Consider the following 16,233-nt stretch of genomic DNA (forward strand, 5'->3'; position numbering starts at 1 on the left):
AGAACATGCATAAGACTGTAATCTATGATGATTCTAGTAAAGTGAAACCTGAACACAAAATAGTTGAAACCCTAGGATTCATTGAAATTCTCAGCATTTTGAATTTCCCTAAGGAAGTGATAAGGATAGTTTTAAGCAGGGTTCATGGTGAATTTTTTTCGGTTAGACTCAGTTCACAAAATAACTAAAGAGGCAGTAAAGGCTGTGACAGGGTTACCTTCCACCGGCAATAGACCTGATAAGACAAAGAAGTTCTCAAATGACCTAGTGATCAACCTAACAGGTGCAACATTTGACAAGAGATCTTTAAGAGTGAATGATGTAACTAACATCAATGTTAGATTCATTAGCATGATTCTAGGCTACAAAACAACACATGCAAATAGGTTAAATTTAGTTTTTAGTTTATGCATAAAGAGTGCTTATGATATGATCAAGGATAATGCAAAAATAGATGTGTGTGAATGGTTGAAGGATGAACTGATTGATAATCTTGGAAAGATCAAGAAAGACAAAAAGGGGACATTTAGATTTGGTAACCTACTTGTCTATTTAATGCTGCACATAACAAAAGTGGTGCCCGGTATTGGCAACAAAAATCTAGGCTTTGACATATCGATAGGCAAACAACTGTCTAATTTATTGCACAACATGGGTGAAAATAGAGAAAAGAATATAAATGAATATTTTCAAGCATTAAAGGCCCGGATGAAGACTAGAGTCAAATTATCACAAGCAATTGTAGATAAGTATAAGGATGAAATATGCTTTGTTATTAAGAAGGATGAGATCTGGATGGAGGCAGTTGTCCCAAGAACCATTTGGGTTACTGAAATGGGTAATGAAACTGATGACAACATAATTGAAACATATGCAAAAGCCCTTCTAGAAGCACCCAAGGAACCTAAAGAAGAGGTATTTGGCAGTGCTGAGACTATTGAGAATCAAATTCAATCAAAGAAAAGGGTAAAGAAGGTAGAAGCAACAATAAGAAGATGATCTAGGCAAGCAAAGGCTATCAAAGAAGATGTACTTAAACAAACCAGTATCACTGAAGATGAGTTAGAAACACTATAGCCAGAAACTCACCTTTCACTGGTAGCAACTTCTTCAGAGAGTGATATGCCAGCTGCATTTAAAAGAGTTGTGAGGAAAAGAGAACCTTCACTGATATCTACACCTTCGCCTAGAAGAACCAGACAAAAACAACAGGTAGTAAGGTCCTCGACTAAGAAGACAATTCCAAAGAAGAAAAAGTTAACACCCAAGAAGAAGACCCAACGAAACATTGCTCCAATTGACAAACTACTAGATGAAATAATAGAGGATGGATAGCTGAAAAACATCAATAAATTATATGATACATTATTAGTTGATGACAAAGAAAAAGTTGAAAACAGTGTAATTCTACACTTGGATATCTATAAGAAATTGTTGATGCAAGTTGTAGATGAATTACCGGTAGAACTGTTTAAGAAACTTGAAGCTAGAAGGCAAGTTGTTGTAGAACTTGACAAGAAAATAAAAATTAAGAAACTACTTGCTATTTATCCTGTTAACTCACCAAAGGAGATAGATGATATGATCTCAGAGGCTAACCGGACAGTATTCTCAATTGCACACTGACATGTAGCACTTATGGTTGGTAGAGTAAATGAGGTTGCAGAGGAAACTACTAATGCATGGGACATATTCCTTGTTGAGAAAGAAAAGCAGGAAGAGTATAGAAATCCTAAACCTATCAAAGTATATCAAAAAGATAAGGATAAGGGTAAAGGCAAGGTTGGTGGACCTCTGAGCATAAAAATAAAAGATAACTTATCCCCACCACCTCTAGATACTCCATCGGTAGTTACAACTGAAGATCAACTGGCTAATGAGAGTATGGAGATACCACAAGAGGACACAAATCCAAACTTTGAGGTGTTATACATAGTTGACATTGATACTCAGAAATTTAACATCATGGTAGATAAGGACACAACTGGAAAGACAGATATGGCCAATGAGGCATCGGTAACAGATAACACAAAAGGTAAACCGATAGATGTTAAAGAACAACAAGCAAAGCAATAGGCTCCATCACAGCAATAGGTTCACATAGAGTCAGTACCACCAGCAACAACTGAGCAAGACAAACCTTTGTTTAAGGAAATGGAAACACAAACTGACCTACCAGAGGTCACCACAAGCAAGGATATTGCTCCCACAGGTAGGATACATAGTGTTGGCCCTTCAACTGCAGGATTCAAATCAACTAATGTAATAGAAGCTCTTTTGGACTCCATAAAGAAATAACATATTATAGCTCACAAGCATACAAGGCTATAGATGATACAATTCCAATTCTGAAGATGATAGCTCCAAATTGTAATATAGATAATAAAGATTCTTTGAGTCAACTTGAAACTTTGTCTAATTATATTACTAAAAACAATGTGACAGTTGAACAAATAAAAGAGGATGCATTCAAGGAGAGATTAGAAAAGGAAAAACACAAATTCTTTGAGGAAGAAATAAACAAGTGTACAAGACAATTTGACACACTTCTACCAGAATTATGTAGCACATTAAAGGAATTCAAAACTTTGTACAAAGATACTTGTAAGACTGACTTTTTGACAGTTGATATAGACAAGAAGATCAGCAAGATACAAGAGGAAATCAATCAACTAGCTGACAATTTCATCAACTCATCTGATTCATTATCAGTTTTTGAGAAGGAAATAATAGGTTTTGAGGAAGAACTATTAAAGTTGGAAAGAGACAAAGAAAGAATAAAAGGAAAGGCTAAAGATCTAAAATGGAGACTTAGTCCAAAATTGGACTACCTCGTTGTTGGCATTATGTGAATCGATATGAGGACATGATGACATTGTATGTTGTCATTGATGTTAATATGCTGAAGAAGAGAGAACCAATATGTTACCAAGAACCAATATATGTGAGAACTGGTATAACATTGTGAACCAGTATATGTGCCAAAGTGAAGTGGTGTGTTTGTTCAAGGTGAACCGGCATGCTGATATGGGAACCGATACATGGAAGCTCTGTATGACTACTGGTTGGTAATCTCAACTTCAGGGTTTCCAGTTGAAGTGCTTCAAGCCTATGTGACTTAACTAGTGACTTTGTGTGATGAGTTAGCATTATAATGAAGAATAGATCATGTTGCCATGACAACCTTGTGTGCGTGAAGGATCATGCATGAAGGAGATTTTTCCTATCTACCTCGAGAATGTGTGAAGTCTGTAAATGGTGAAAACGCGTGATGGGTTATTAGCTGCCATGAAAGTGGTGGAAAATGAATGATGGAGAATGTCGTGAGATCGGTTCAAGAATGTTGCATTTAATGCAATGTGCTCAATGGTCAGGATTGAACCGTTTGAATTGCTTAACCTAACAGGTTTAGGGTTTATGCTACCGACCTATCTATTTCCTATAAGGTCGATGTTGTGTTTCTTTCTGAGGTTATTGGCAAAATTTGTGTGTGTGTATCCAAGTGAAGAGATACATGATTCTTGCCAGACCAGAGGAGAGAAGTGATACTTGCAGAGTGTAAGTGCAGAAGGTGAAGAGGAGCTAAAGCGGATTTGCATTGGCATTGAGTGTTGTTACCAGATCATTGTAATACCTGTTGATCTCTAACCACATCAACAATTGGGAAATCCCTTAATAGGGTAGCTTTAATTGGCTTATTGTAAATCCTTTGACAAGGTGACTCAAAACCATTGAGTTCTTGAAATCCTCTAACAAGGTAACCTTTAATAGGGTTTAACCCTTAACCAGGTATTCTTGCCATCCCTTAACCAGGCGATCCCTAACAGGATTGGTTACTAACATAACCTATTATATCAGTCTTTAACTGGACAAGGCTCCTAACAGAGTGGACTTCTAAAGAGTTCAAAAATAGCTTGTGGGTATTCATCCCCACCATGGTTTTTCCCAGCTGGGTTTCCACGTGAAAAATCTGTGTGTCATGTGTGGTGTTATTCATTTGATGGTTTAAGTGATTTGTGTCTAAAGGTAAATCATGTTGATCTAGCTGTTTATATATTTTTGATGATAGATTACCTGTTCATGCACTAGGGTGAAATGGAAATGAAGTATTAGATTGTTTGAAAAGATAAGTGTCAACTAGTTTATGCGTGTCTTAGTTATTTTGGGTTTTACCAGTTGTACTCCATTTAAGACCGGTGTTACTGTTTGTCTGCCAAAGCACAGTGTCTACTGACAAACCGGTTTTAGGGATGTGTTTCTATCTATACTGATTCACCCCCCCTCTTAGTACCGGTTTGGTACCATCCGTTCATCATTGAGTTATCAATTGGTATCAAAGCATCCTCCAGGTCCTCTATGTTATAAGCTTAACCGCTTGAGGAAAAGATCCCAGTCTAATGATGAAGAGGGAAGGTCCAAAGTTCAACAGAGATAATTTCAATATATGGAAAGACAAAATGAAGATATACATCAAAAGAATGGGTGCTCAACACTGGAGCTATGTTGAGAATGCTTATGTTTCCTCTATCGATACTCTCATCGATGACCAAAAGAGAGAGATGCAAGAGAATGGGCAAGTCATGGAAGCCCTAATTAGTAGTTTATTTGACATTGAGTTTATTGATGTCCAGGTTAAAGTTAATCCCAAAGAAGTATGGGATACTCTTGAAAATATCTATGGCGGTGATGAGCATGTAAAACAAGCTAAGGAAGAAAGCCTTAGAGAAAAGTTTGAAGACATGCAGATGGTTGAAGGTGAGACCATTCAACAGTATGGAATAAGAATCAAAACTGTTGTCGGAGATATCAATAGTGTAGGTGGTAAAATGGAAAATTCCATTGTGGTAAGCAAAGTTCTGAGATCCTTATTACTAGTCTATGCAATAAGGGTTGCTACTATTCAGGAGTTGAGATCAATAGACAAGACTAAGGTATCCCTAGACTCAATCATTGCAAAGTTGACAACCTATGAGCTAAATAGTTTTGATGGTAGTGTTCAAAAGACTGAATCAACTTTTAAAGCTTCTACTGTGCTATCCAGAAAAGGAAAAGAAGCAAGCACCAGTGGTGAACCAAGATAGAGTAGAGAAATGGATGATGAGGAGATTCTGATGGAATTTGAAGCTCTTCTTGTCAGGAAACTTCCTAAAGGAACCGGTAAATACAGAGGTAAGATCCCTTTGAAATGCTTTTCTTGTAACTGGATAGGACATATTACTGTAAACTGTCCTAATGGTGAAAACAAGGACAAACCAGAAAGGTTCAAGAAATTCAAAGGAGGAAACTAGAGAAGTTGTTTTGGGGTAGTTGATGAAGGTGTCACAGATGAGGAATCAAAAGATGAAGAAAATGAAGATATTGTGTTTGTTGCTATCAAGAAAGATGTGCCAGACAAGAAGGCTCTTGTCTCCCGCTTTGATAATTCCAATGAGTGGATTATTGATAGTGGTTGTTCTCACCATATGACTGGTGACCAGAGCAAGTTTCTATCCTTGGAAGAGTATGATGGTGGTGTGGTTTGCTTTGGTAATGATGCACCATGTATGGTCAAAGGAAGAGGGTCCATCTCTCTGAATGGAAAGAGTAGTGCCGACAATGTGTATTGGGTTGATGGTCTCAGACACAACCTTCTGAGTGTTGCCTAGCTGAATGATAGTGGTCTCACTCAGGAGTTCAAGAGTGGAGTGTGCAAAATCAAAGGAAAGAATGGTGAATTGGTGATCACTAGCATGCAGACCAAAGGTAACCAATTTCAGTTGAATGCAAATATCAATACATGTCTTATGGCCAAGTTTGATGATAGCTGGATATGGCATAGGAGACTCTACCATGTAAACTTTGATAACATTGTGAAGGCCAACAAGATCAAGGCAGTTAGAGGATTTTTGGTGCTGAGCAAATTGGAAAATACCTTGTGCAGAGAGTGTAAACTAGGGAAAATGTCTTCCTCAACCTTTAAAGGTAAACCTTTCACTGCTGACAATTTACTTGATCTTGTGCATACTGATTTGTGTGGTCCTATGAAAAATAGGAGTGTGTAGGGTGATAGGTATTTCATGATTCTCACTGATGACTACTCAAGAATGATGTGGGTCACATTCTTCAAGGATAAGTTTGAAGCTTTTGGAAAGTTCAAAGCTTTAAGAGCATTAGTCAAAAAGGAAAGCGGTAAAAGGATCAAGTGCCTGAGAACTTATCAAGGAGGGGACTTCACTTCCAGTGAATTCAACAAGTACTATGAAGAACATGGCATCAAGAGGCAACTGTCTGCCCCTTAGACTCCATAGCATAATGGCCTAGCAGAGAGGAATAACCAGACTGTGTTTGAAACAACAAGAACAATGTTGATTCAAGGAAAGGTTGCTCACACCTTTTGGAGAGAAGCGGTGAGCACTGTAGTCTACACAATGAACTGGGTACTCATCAAGAAAGGTAAGGATGAAAATCCTTATGAGTATTGGATCAGTAAGACACCTGTGGTTATCTACTTTAGAGTGTTTGGTAGCAAATGTTACATCAAGAGGAGCGAACACCAGAGAAAATTTGATGCAAAATGTGATGAGGGGATATTTCTAGGGTATTCCAAGAAGAGAAAAGCTCTCATGTGTTTCAATAATAGGACTCAGAGAATTATTGAAAGCATCAATGTGAGAGTTGATGAAACCTCTGAGAAAACTGAGGAAACCAGTAGTGAGCAAGCCGTAAATGAATCGGTTGTAACCTTCTGGGAACCAGTTGCTAGTCAACCAAGTAACAGCAATAGTGTTCCTACACTGGTAGATGTAGATGCTGATACTGAAGGAGATGAGGATGAAGAAGAAAAGCAAGAGGAATCTGTTAAGACCATTCCTCAGTATGTCAAGCTGAATCATGATCTTAAGTAGATCATAGGAGATAAGGATGCAGGAATCCTTACAAGAAGAAAGGTCAGAGAAAAATCATGTATGATCTCTGAGTTTGAGCCTAAATCATTCAAAGAGGCACATAAAGATGAAGATTGGATCAAGGCAATGGGAGAGGAACTTGACCAAATGGAGAAAAATGGTACATGGTCTTTGGTACCCAGATCGGAGCATAAAATGTCATCGGTACGAAATGGGTTGTCAGAAATAAGCTGAATGAGGATGGCACAGTAATCAGAAATAAAGCCAAATTGGTGTGTAAAGGATATGCCCAAGAAGAAGGAGAAGACTATGGAGAAACCTTTGCTCCTATAGCCAGATTGGAAGGAGTTCGTATGCTTCTTGCATATGCAGCTTTTAAAAGATTCAAAGTATATTAAATGGATGTAAAATCTACATTCCTAAATGGTGTACTTGAAGAGGAGGTGTATATAGAGCAACCGGATGGGTTTTCCCTATCTAAAGATAGTGACATGGTGTGTAGGCTACATAAAGCCTTATATGGTCTAAAGTAGGCACCTAGAGCATGGTATGAATGCCTACACTCCCATCTTGTGAAGATTGGATTTGAGAGAACAAGCAAAGATAGCAATATCTACTTGAAATCTGAAGGAGCTCAGATCCTGATCTGTGAAGTATTTGTTAATGACATTATCTTTGGTGGAGATGACAAGATGAGTCATGAGTTTGCAGATGAGATGAAGAAAGAGTTTGAGATGTCACTCATAGGGGAGATGAAGTTCTTCATTAGACTGTAGATTCAGTAGATGAAAGATGGAATCTTTATTACTCAGTCTAAGTATGTCAAAGAGGTGTTGAAGACCTTTGGCATGGAAGATAGCAAACCGGTTGGTACACCGATGGTGACTAGTTGTAAACTATCCAAAGAGGATGACTCTGCATTGGTTAATGAGAAGAAATACCGATCAATGATCAGTAAGTTGCATTATGTAGTGCATAGAAGACTAGATATTGCACATGCAGTTGGCATTACTGCAAGGTTCCAGAAAAGTCCAAGAGAATCCCACTTGGTTGCAGTCAAGTAGATTCTTAGGTATTTGAAGGGAACTATTGATTATGGATTTTGGTATCCATATAGCAAGGATTTCAACTTGAAAGTATTCACAGATGCTGATTGGGCAGGTAATGTGGACGACTGGAAGAGCACAACTGGTGGTGCATTAATTCTCGGTGGTAGACTGGTCTCATGGATGAGTAAGAAGCAGAGTTGTATCTCTTAGTCTACAGCGGAAGTAGAGTATGTTGCATCTTTCATGGACTGCACTTAGAAAATTTGGATGAAGCATGTATTAAATGGCTTCAAAGTTCTTGTATCTGAACCAGTAAGTATATTTTGTGACAATACTAGTGCAATTAACATCTCCAAGAATCCAGTTTTACATTCTAGAACCAAGCACTTTGAGCTTAAGTATCATTTCTTGAGGGAAAAGGTTTAGAACAAAGAGATTGCACTGGAACATGTTTCCAGTAAGGAGCAGTTAGAAGACATATTCACCAAGCCTCTCCCAAAGGTATATGCTCCACATCAGTCAGGTATTGCATAGTCAAATTTTTTTCAGGATTGGTGTGTTGAAGGATGCTACTCCTCAGGGGGAGCAGCATAATGGAACAGGGAAGCTTGTGCCTCCACTTTGGCATTGTTATCAAAGGGGGAGAAGAAGTGAAGTGGAGAAGATATCTGTAGAAATTGGGGGAGAAGATGTGAAGCGGAGAGATATCTTTGTATATTGCCATCAATGCCAAAGGGGGAGATTGTTGGCATTATGTGAACTGGTATGAGGATATGATGACATTGTATGTTGTCATTGATGTTAATATGCTGAAGAAGAGAGAACTGATATGTTACCAAGAACCGATATATGTGAGAACCGATATAACATTGTGAACCGGTATATGTGCCAAAGTGAAGCGGTGTGTTTGTTCAAGGTGAACCGGCATGCTGATATGGGAACCAGTACATGGAAGCTTTGTATGACTACTAGTTGGTAGTCTCAACTTTAGGGTTTCTAGTTGAAGTGCTTCAAGCCTGTGTGACTTAACCGGTGACTTTGTGTGATGAGTTAGCATTGTAACAAAGAACAGATCATGTTGCCACGACAACCTTGTGCGTGTGAAGGATCGTGCATGAAGGAGATTGTTCCTATCTACCTTGGGAATGTAAGAAGTCTGTAAATGGTGAAAATGCATGATGGGTTATCAGCCACCATGAAAGTGGGGGGAAACAAACGATGGAGAACATTTTGAGATCGGTTCAAGACTATTGCATTTAACACAATGTGCTCAACGGTCAGGATTGAACCATTTGAATTGCTTAACCTATCAGGTTTAGGGTTTAGGGTTTAGGGTTTATGCTACCAACCTATCTATTTCCTATAATGTCAATGTTGTGTTTCTTTTTGAGGTTGTTGGCAAAAGTTGTGTGTGTGTATCCAAGTGAAGAGATACATGATTCTTGCCAGACCAGAGGAGAGAAGTGATACTTGCAGAGTGTAAGTGCAGAAGGTGAAGAGGAGCTAAAGCGGATTTGCATTAGCATTGAGTGTTGTTACCATATCATTATAATACCTGTTGATCTCTAACCACTTCAACAGTTGGGAAATCCCTTAACAAGGTAGCTTTAACTGGCTTACAGTAAATCTTTTGACAGGGTGACTCAAAACCATTGAGTTCTTGAAATCCTCTAACAAGGTAACCTTTAACAGGGTATAACCCTTAACCGGGTATTCTAGCCATCCCTTAACCAGGTGATCCCTAATAGGATCAGTTCCTAACAGAACCTATTGTATCAATCTTTAACTGAACAAGGCTCCTAACAGAGCGGACTTCTAAAGAGTTCAAAAATAGCTTGTGGGTATTCATCCCCACCGTGGTTTTTCCTAGTTGGGTTTCCACGTGAAAAATATGTGTGTCATGTGTTGTGTTATTCATGTGATGGTTTAAGTGATTTGTGTCTGAAGGTAAATCATGTTGATCTAGCTGTTTATATATTTTTGATGACAGATTACCTGTTCATGCACTAGGGTGAAATGGAAATTAAGTATTAGATTGTATGAAAAGATAAGTGTCAATCGGTTTATGCGTGTCTCAGGTATTCTGGGTTTTACTGGTTGTACTTCGTTTAAGACCGATGTTACTATTTGTCTGCCAAAGCATAGTGTTTGCTGACAAACCAGTTTTAGGGATGTGTTTCTGTCTGTACTGATTCACCCCCCCTCTCAATACCGGTTTGGTACTATCCATTCATCATTGAGTTATCACTCGCCTCCTTAAGGAATGAAATATCTGATGCTTTGGTTCAAGGATAGAAAACACTGGCAGAGCAAATGTAACACCTCACCGGTATAGTTTAGAGGATAGAGGCCGCAATAAAAGACAACAAAAAAATTCATTGAGAGCTTGAATATGGTTTTGGCAGATCTTTTTCAGATTGTAACCAAGTGGTTACAAGGATGAAGTGGAAACCACACTCTATTGACACCTTAACAACCTTTGTCATGGATGCCAAAGGGGGAGTAGTGGTATGAGAAAAATCCAATAACTTAGGGATCATCTGCTCAGGGGGAGCACACACTTTTGGTAACAATTTTTGGACTTCAATTTTTGGATACACTTTTGAATTTTTCTCATGAGCATTGCCATCAATGCCAAAGGGGGAGATTGTTGGCAAATGCACACTCCAATGAGACATTGTAGGTGATTGAAGGTTTTGTCATTGATGACAACCTTACAATCCTATGACACTGGCAAGGCAATCCACCAACACTAGCAAAGTCAGATTCTACACCGGCACACAAACCACCGACACCGGCAATGAAAGGAAGCATACTGGCACAGAAGCCGACAGGAATTTTGCTTGTAATTTATTTTGTTTATTACTATAAAATCATTGTAAGCTGACTTGGTAAATTGTAAAATGACTCATATATATAAGAGATCATTGTAGAACAATAATGTAAGCATGGAGGAATGTAATTACGCAAAATAAGGCAGACCTATTATGCAAATTATAGGTTAAGGATTATATGTAAGAAGCAGAGCTATAAACCGGTACTAGATCTGGCATAGTAGATGCTATTTTGAAGCAGTACAAGACATTGGATTTACATAATCCATTTTGTAAGTCAGTGAGACTTCCCATTTTGTAATTGAGCATTGAGCTCTAGGCACTTGGCCTTCCTGCATGTGCAAGCCCCTCTTGTAGAAGTAATATTATCTTATTGGCTAGTAAGTGAATATTGTGGGTCACAAATCCCACTGAGGTTTTTCGCACACTGGGTTTCCTCGTTAAACTATTGTGTTATGGTGTGTTTTTCATGTGGTTGCTTTTCTCTCTGTTTATTGCATTACTTTTTGTTTACCGGTATACTACATTAATATGTTCTACATGTTTTAAGTTAAGAAATTCTTATTACCAGTTAGATACTAATTCACCCCCCCCCTCTCAGTATCTATGAGAATCCTAACACTGGTAACGTTGCAGAAGCAAGTCAAAAAGTCACCAAGTGGAAATGTAGAGTCGAAGCTAGAACAAAACCTATGACAAAAAGTATATCTCTCGTTCTATCCAACTATAGAGCTTGCAAGAAGAAAGTAAATTCATAGGTGGCACAACAATTATAGGGTAATACAACAGACACAATAATAGTAGGTTAAGAGACAGATGATGACAATGAGGAGTTGGAAGGTGAAGAAGTGCATGTGGGCGTTGTTGTTTAATTTCTTGTTTAGTCAGTTGTCTTATTTCTGATCTGGCTCTTGAACTATTGGTCCTAGCGAACCGTTTATGTGATTTTAATTTTAAACTTTCTTTAATCAGTTGTCTATAAGAAACCGTGTAGTACCCCTTCTCGATCAAACTTTTTAGACTCTTGTTTGACTTTAGTTGGCTATTCAGCGGATACATTATTGTTATATTTTATTCAGACTTTATGCAATGTTATTACATGCTTTAATTTGATTTGTAGTGTATGCTTTCGTGTAGTATTTCCTTACTTATGTTAAATGTGATTTTTTATGGATTACTGACATGGACTAACACATTTACTTTATATGTGTGATGTGTTATTTACATGTTTCATGTTTGCAAGTGCATGGGATGTGAGGGGATGATTTTCCTTCACTCACTCCAGTGAGACAGGGAATGTCACGATTCTCCTTCATTGGTGTGTGTGTCATGTCTATTTATATATTTGTCTATATGCACGTGTGGTTCTTTGATGTAGGACATTGCAGGTACAAGTACCGAGTAGGTACGGGGAATCGACTTTACCTGGTTTCACAGGTCTGAGCATGCCTTATTTGTCTAATGGGAGTGGAGGAGATAGTTGTTGGACCCTAAATTGACCCGCAGTTACACTCATGTGAGTGTTGTTAGTCGGTCATCTTTTCCCGTTTGACCAGTATGCGAGTCATAGTGCTTTGATATTTTTCATTTTGTGAGTCGTCATATGGTCATTTCTCATTTTGTGTGCTTCCAGTTATTTGAATAGATTTAAATTGAGTGAATTGTGTTATTTTGTGTTGGCATAATTAATTTAATTAATATGCCCTTGAGTTTATTGATTTAATCAAATGGCTAAATTGCATGTTATATTGTGAAAATAGTTGTATTAAAATTATTTGAAAAAGAAATAAGTTAAATGCTATGCTATTTGAATTTTTGTGCAAATGTTGAGATAAATTCATATGGGAAAAAGAAAATAAATAAAAAGTATTTCCTTTGACCTTTTAGTTAGCTTTTAGATTTTTATTTTTGTTTAAAAGAATTGTGGCATGAAAAAGGGGGAAATTAGATTTTTTTTTTACTTTTTAAATTTTATATTCCTATTAATTGGGGAAAACTTTTAACCTAAAAGTTTAGGTTGAAAATATTTTTCCTATATTACCTGTGAGTGCACGGGAAGTGAAAGAGACATTTTTGAAAACCAAAACTTGGAAACCATTTGGAAGGAGGAATCGAGATTTTGGAATTGGTGTGCAAGATTAAAGCTCTTCTACAATTTTCTTCCTTGGATTGCTTTTCAGGTTGGGTAGATTGCTCTCTTTTGTTGCAATTAAAATTTAAATGTTTTGAGATTTTTCCTGTGTGTGTGATTGAAAATTGTTAAATCTAATTGGAAATTCTTGTTTGAAAGTTTGGTTTGGAAATAGAGTAGTTTTCTCTTGAATTTAATCAAATTCCAAATCAATGTGTTTTTTGTTGAAGAGATTGTCCAATATCTTGTTGGTTGCGTGCTTTCAAGTTTTTGTAAAATTTATTTTTTGATTCTTTTCTCAATTGGAGTAGTAAGAAATAGATTTTGTTTTCTATATGTTTTCAAGTTTCTATTTGTTTAAAATTAGGGGGTTATGTTGGCAAAATTTTGTCAATTTGCCCTCTTTGTATGATTCCAATATTTTTCATGTGTCTGGAGAAATGAAGAAATAAATCAAATCCCCTCTATTTGCTTAAAATTATTTTGAATTTTTGCCCAAGATCTTTGGATTTGGGCCTTTTATGCTTTAATTTATAAACATAAATCCTTATTGAAAATTTCATTGAAAGAAAAAATTTTTGTTCACTGTAAAATTTTATCAGTGAAATGGTTGTAGATTAAGAAATTGTTTTGTGATTTTATTTTTTTTTAAATTAAAAAATTAAAAATAAAATAATATATATATATATATAAACCCCCATGTGGCAGGGTATACCCCACCACATGGGATGGTAGCTTCTGCTACCATAGGGTAGCAATGCTACCGCTTGGTAGCAAGTGCTACCATTTGGTAGTGACTACTACCATATGGTAGCAGCACTACCAAAGGTGGCAACCACCGCCCAAAACCTTTCCTTCTTCGCTGTATAATTTGGTTCACCGTATAAAATGGTCCGCTGTTTTATAACAACGTGGTTATAAATTTATGCTTTCATTTTGATTATATATATATATATATATATATATATATATATATATATATATATATATATATACTTTTCTAATCAAGGCATTAGTTTTATGTGATCAAGTTAGTAAATTAGATTTATTCTGGAAGTAGATTAAATATTTTAATATAATTCATATGTTATATTTTTATATATATTTAATATGAATTTTTATTATTTTATTAGGAGTATTGTATTGGAATATAAAAATTGAATGACATCTATGGAAAGATGTATTAATTAATGTGGGTTGTTTTATTCATTAAAATGATTATGACTATTGCTTGTTCAAATTGAAAAGAGGTAAATTGATTATTTATGATTAGTTAGATTTCTAGTCTTATTAGTTCAATGATGACTTGAATTTCTCTTAATCATTATGGTGGGATTTTATTAAGTTTTAAACGATGAATTTCCGAGTGTATATGATGTTGTTTATTTCAAAAGATTGTTTGAGTTCGATCTTAGTGAATTTAGTATTTCTTGCAAGGGGCTTATTTTGCTGGAAATTCTTGTCTATGTTTAGTCATCCTGTTGTGGTGTATATTGTACCTCTTGATCAGGTGTTGTATTTATGACCTCGTTGTTTTAACCATATTGTGCCTATTCCTTATGGTTAACCAAGGGTTAGTAAGTCAATGTTTTTGGTCACCTGTATTTTGGTAGTGGTGTTATGGCTATCTGTTTTGCCATAGGGTCCTCATAGAGTGACCATGTTTGGTTAGTATCCTAGGAGAGAGTGGCTTTCGAGTGGGGGCCACGTGTTGTCAGTATTTTGAGTATTGGGAGTTTTTCCTTGCAATCCTTAAAATTTTTCAGGTTTTCGGAGTTATAACCTTTTTTAAGGGTTGAAGTCCTCAAGTTTCAGGGTTTTGTATTTTTTAATTTTTCACTATGCAGGCCCTACGCTTATGTTTCCTCATTACCTTTTTCCACTTAAGTGGAAGGGTCAATCCATCGTTAGAAAGGGGGTCCCTTTTAAAGTCTTGACCTAGGCGGGTTTTAATAAAAACTAAAGATCGTGCATCTTTCAGATGATCGGGTGGTTGTCACTGTTTTGCTATTTGAATGTGCATGAGCGTTATCTTTCACGAAACAACAAAAAGGTGGTGGGCTCAACAGGTAAGCGGCTCTCAAGGTAATGATTGAGTAGGTTGCAGATGATCGAATGGATATCGTTGTTTCGCTATTTGAAGGTGCACGAAGGTTACCCTTTGCGAAACAACAACCAATGAGCTGGTTGTCTGGTGGAAGATGAAGGGGTTGTTACATGGTAGGTTAGGTGGCAAGGCAGCTAGACATGTGGATGAAGTAGAGGGTGATCTGTCGATAGGACGCATGGCTCCATGTGGATTTTCAATTGGTTTGTTTATTAAAGTAGCAGTGTTGATGGAATTTTTGGTTCGATGAGGCACGTGGCAGTTAGAATGTGGAGCTCGACAAATTTCTTGAGCAAATAAGTGACAGAAATGTGGAGACATTTGGTGGAAGTATGCAGGCGAGTGGATTTACATAAAGGGCCCACTTTGAAGGCTAAGGTAGTTAATGACCAGGTAGATTTGAAGATGATCAACGATTGTCATTGTTTCACTACGTGAAAGTGCACGAGAGTTATCTTTCATGAAACAACAAAAAACCACTAGCGGTGGCAGTTAAAGTCAGTTGTAAAGGAAAACGATTATGATGGAGAATAAAGATTGAGCGGTTAGTTGTCGATCAGACGACTATCGCTGTTTCACAAAGGGAAGTAGTATGAAAGTTACCCTTCATGAAACAACGAAAAGGTGGTGGGACCCATTCTAAAGAGGATGACTTAGGTAAGGTAAAAGGCATGCAAGTTTTGCATGATCTCACGGTTGTCAATGAACCACTATGAGGAGAAGCTCAACTGTTAAGCACCACAAACCAACAACAAAAGGAAAAACACTTAGAGAAAACTTTGTTGTCCGTTGGAGCCAATTTTTGAATTTGATTTATGAATTAACTGCCAAAGCATGTGGCATAATTGACTCTAATCAATGCTTAGTTGTAGTAATAATCCTTACATGAGTTGAAACTTTTGGTATGCGTTCAAGGAATCTTGCAGAAGAACCAGTGTATAGGGCGAAAATTTCTTAGGCAAGTAAGTTTCTTGCAATTGTTTAACAATTACAGTTTGCTTGGTCACTGGATGTTTGAATTTCCAAAGAGTGTTTGAAATTCCATTAAAATAAGCATAATTCTAAGATGGCACCGCGAAGAGAATTTAGAGGGAAGGTTGATAATCAAGAGAGAGCCATTTGTAATGAATTTATAGAGAAATTAACTCAGTCCACTAATAGTTCAGCTAAAATAAAGGAATTGGTGCCTAAGTCTCCCTGCCTGAGAATTGGCGATGGTTTATATGAT

This window comes from Cryptomeria japonica, chromosome 11 (genome assembly GCF_030272615.1).
Source record: "Cryptomeria japonica chromosome 11, Sugi_1.0, whole genome shotgun sequence".
In the NCBI taxonomy this organism is placed as follows: Eukaryota; Viridiplantae; Streptophyta; class Pinopsida; order Cupressales; family Cupressaceae; genus Cryptomeria; species Cryptomeria japonica.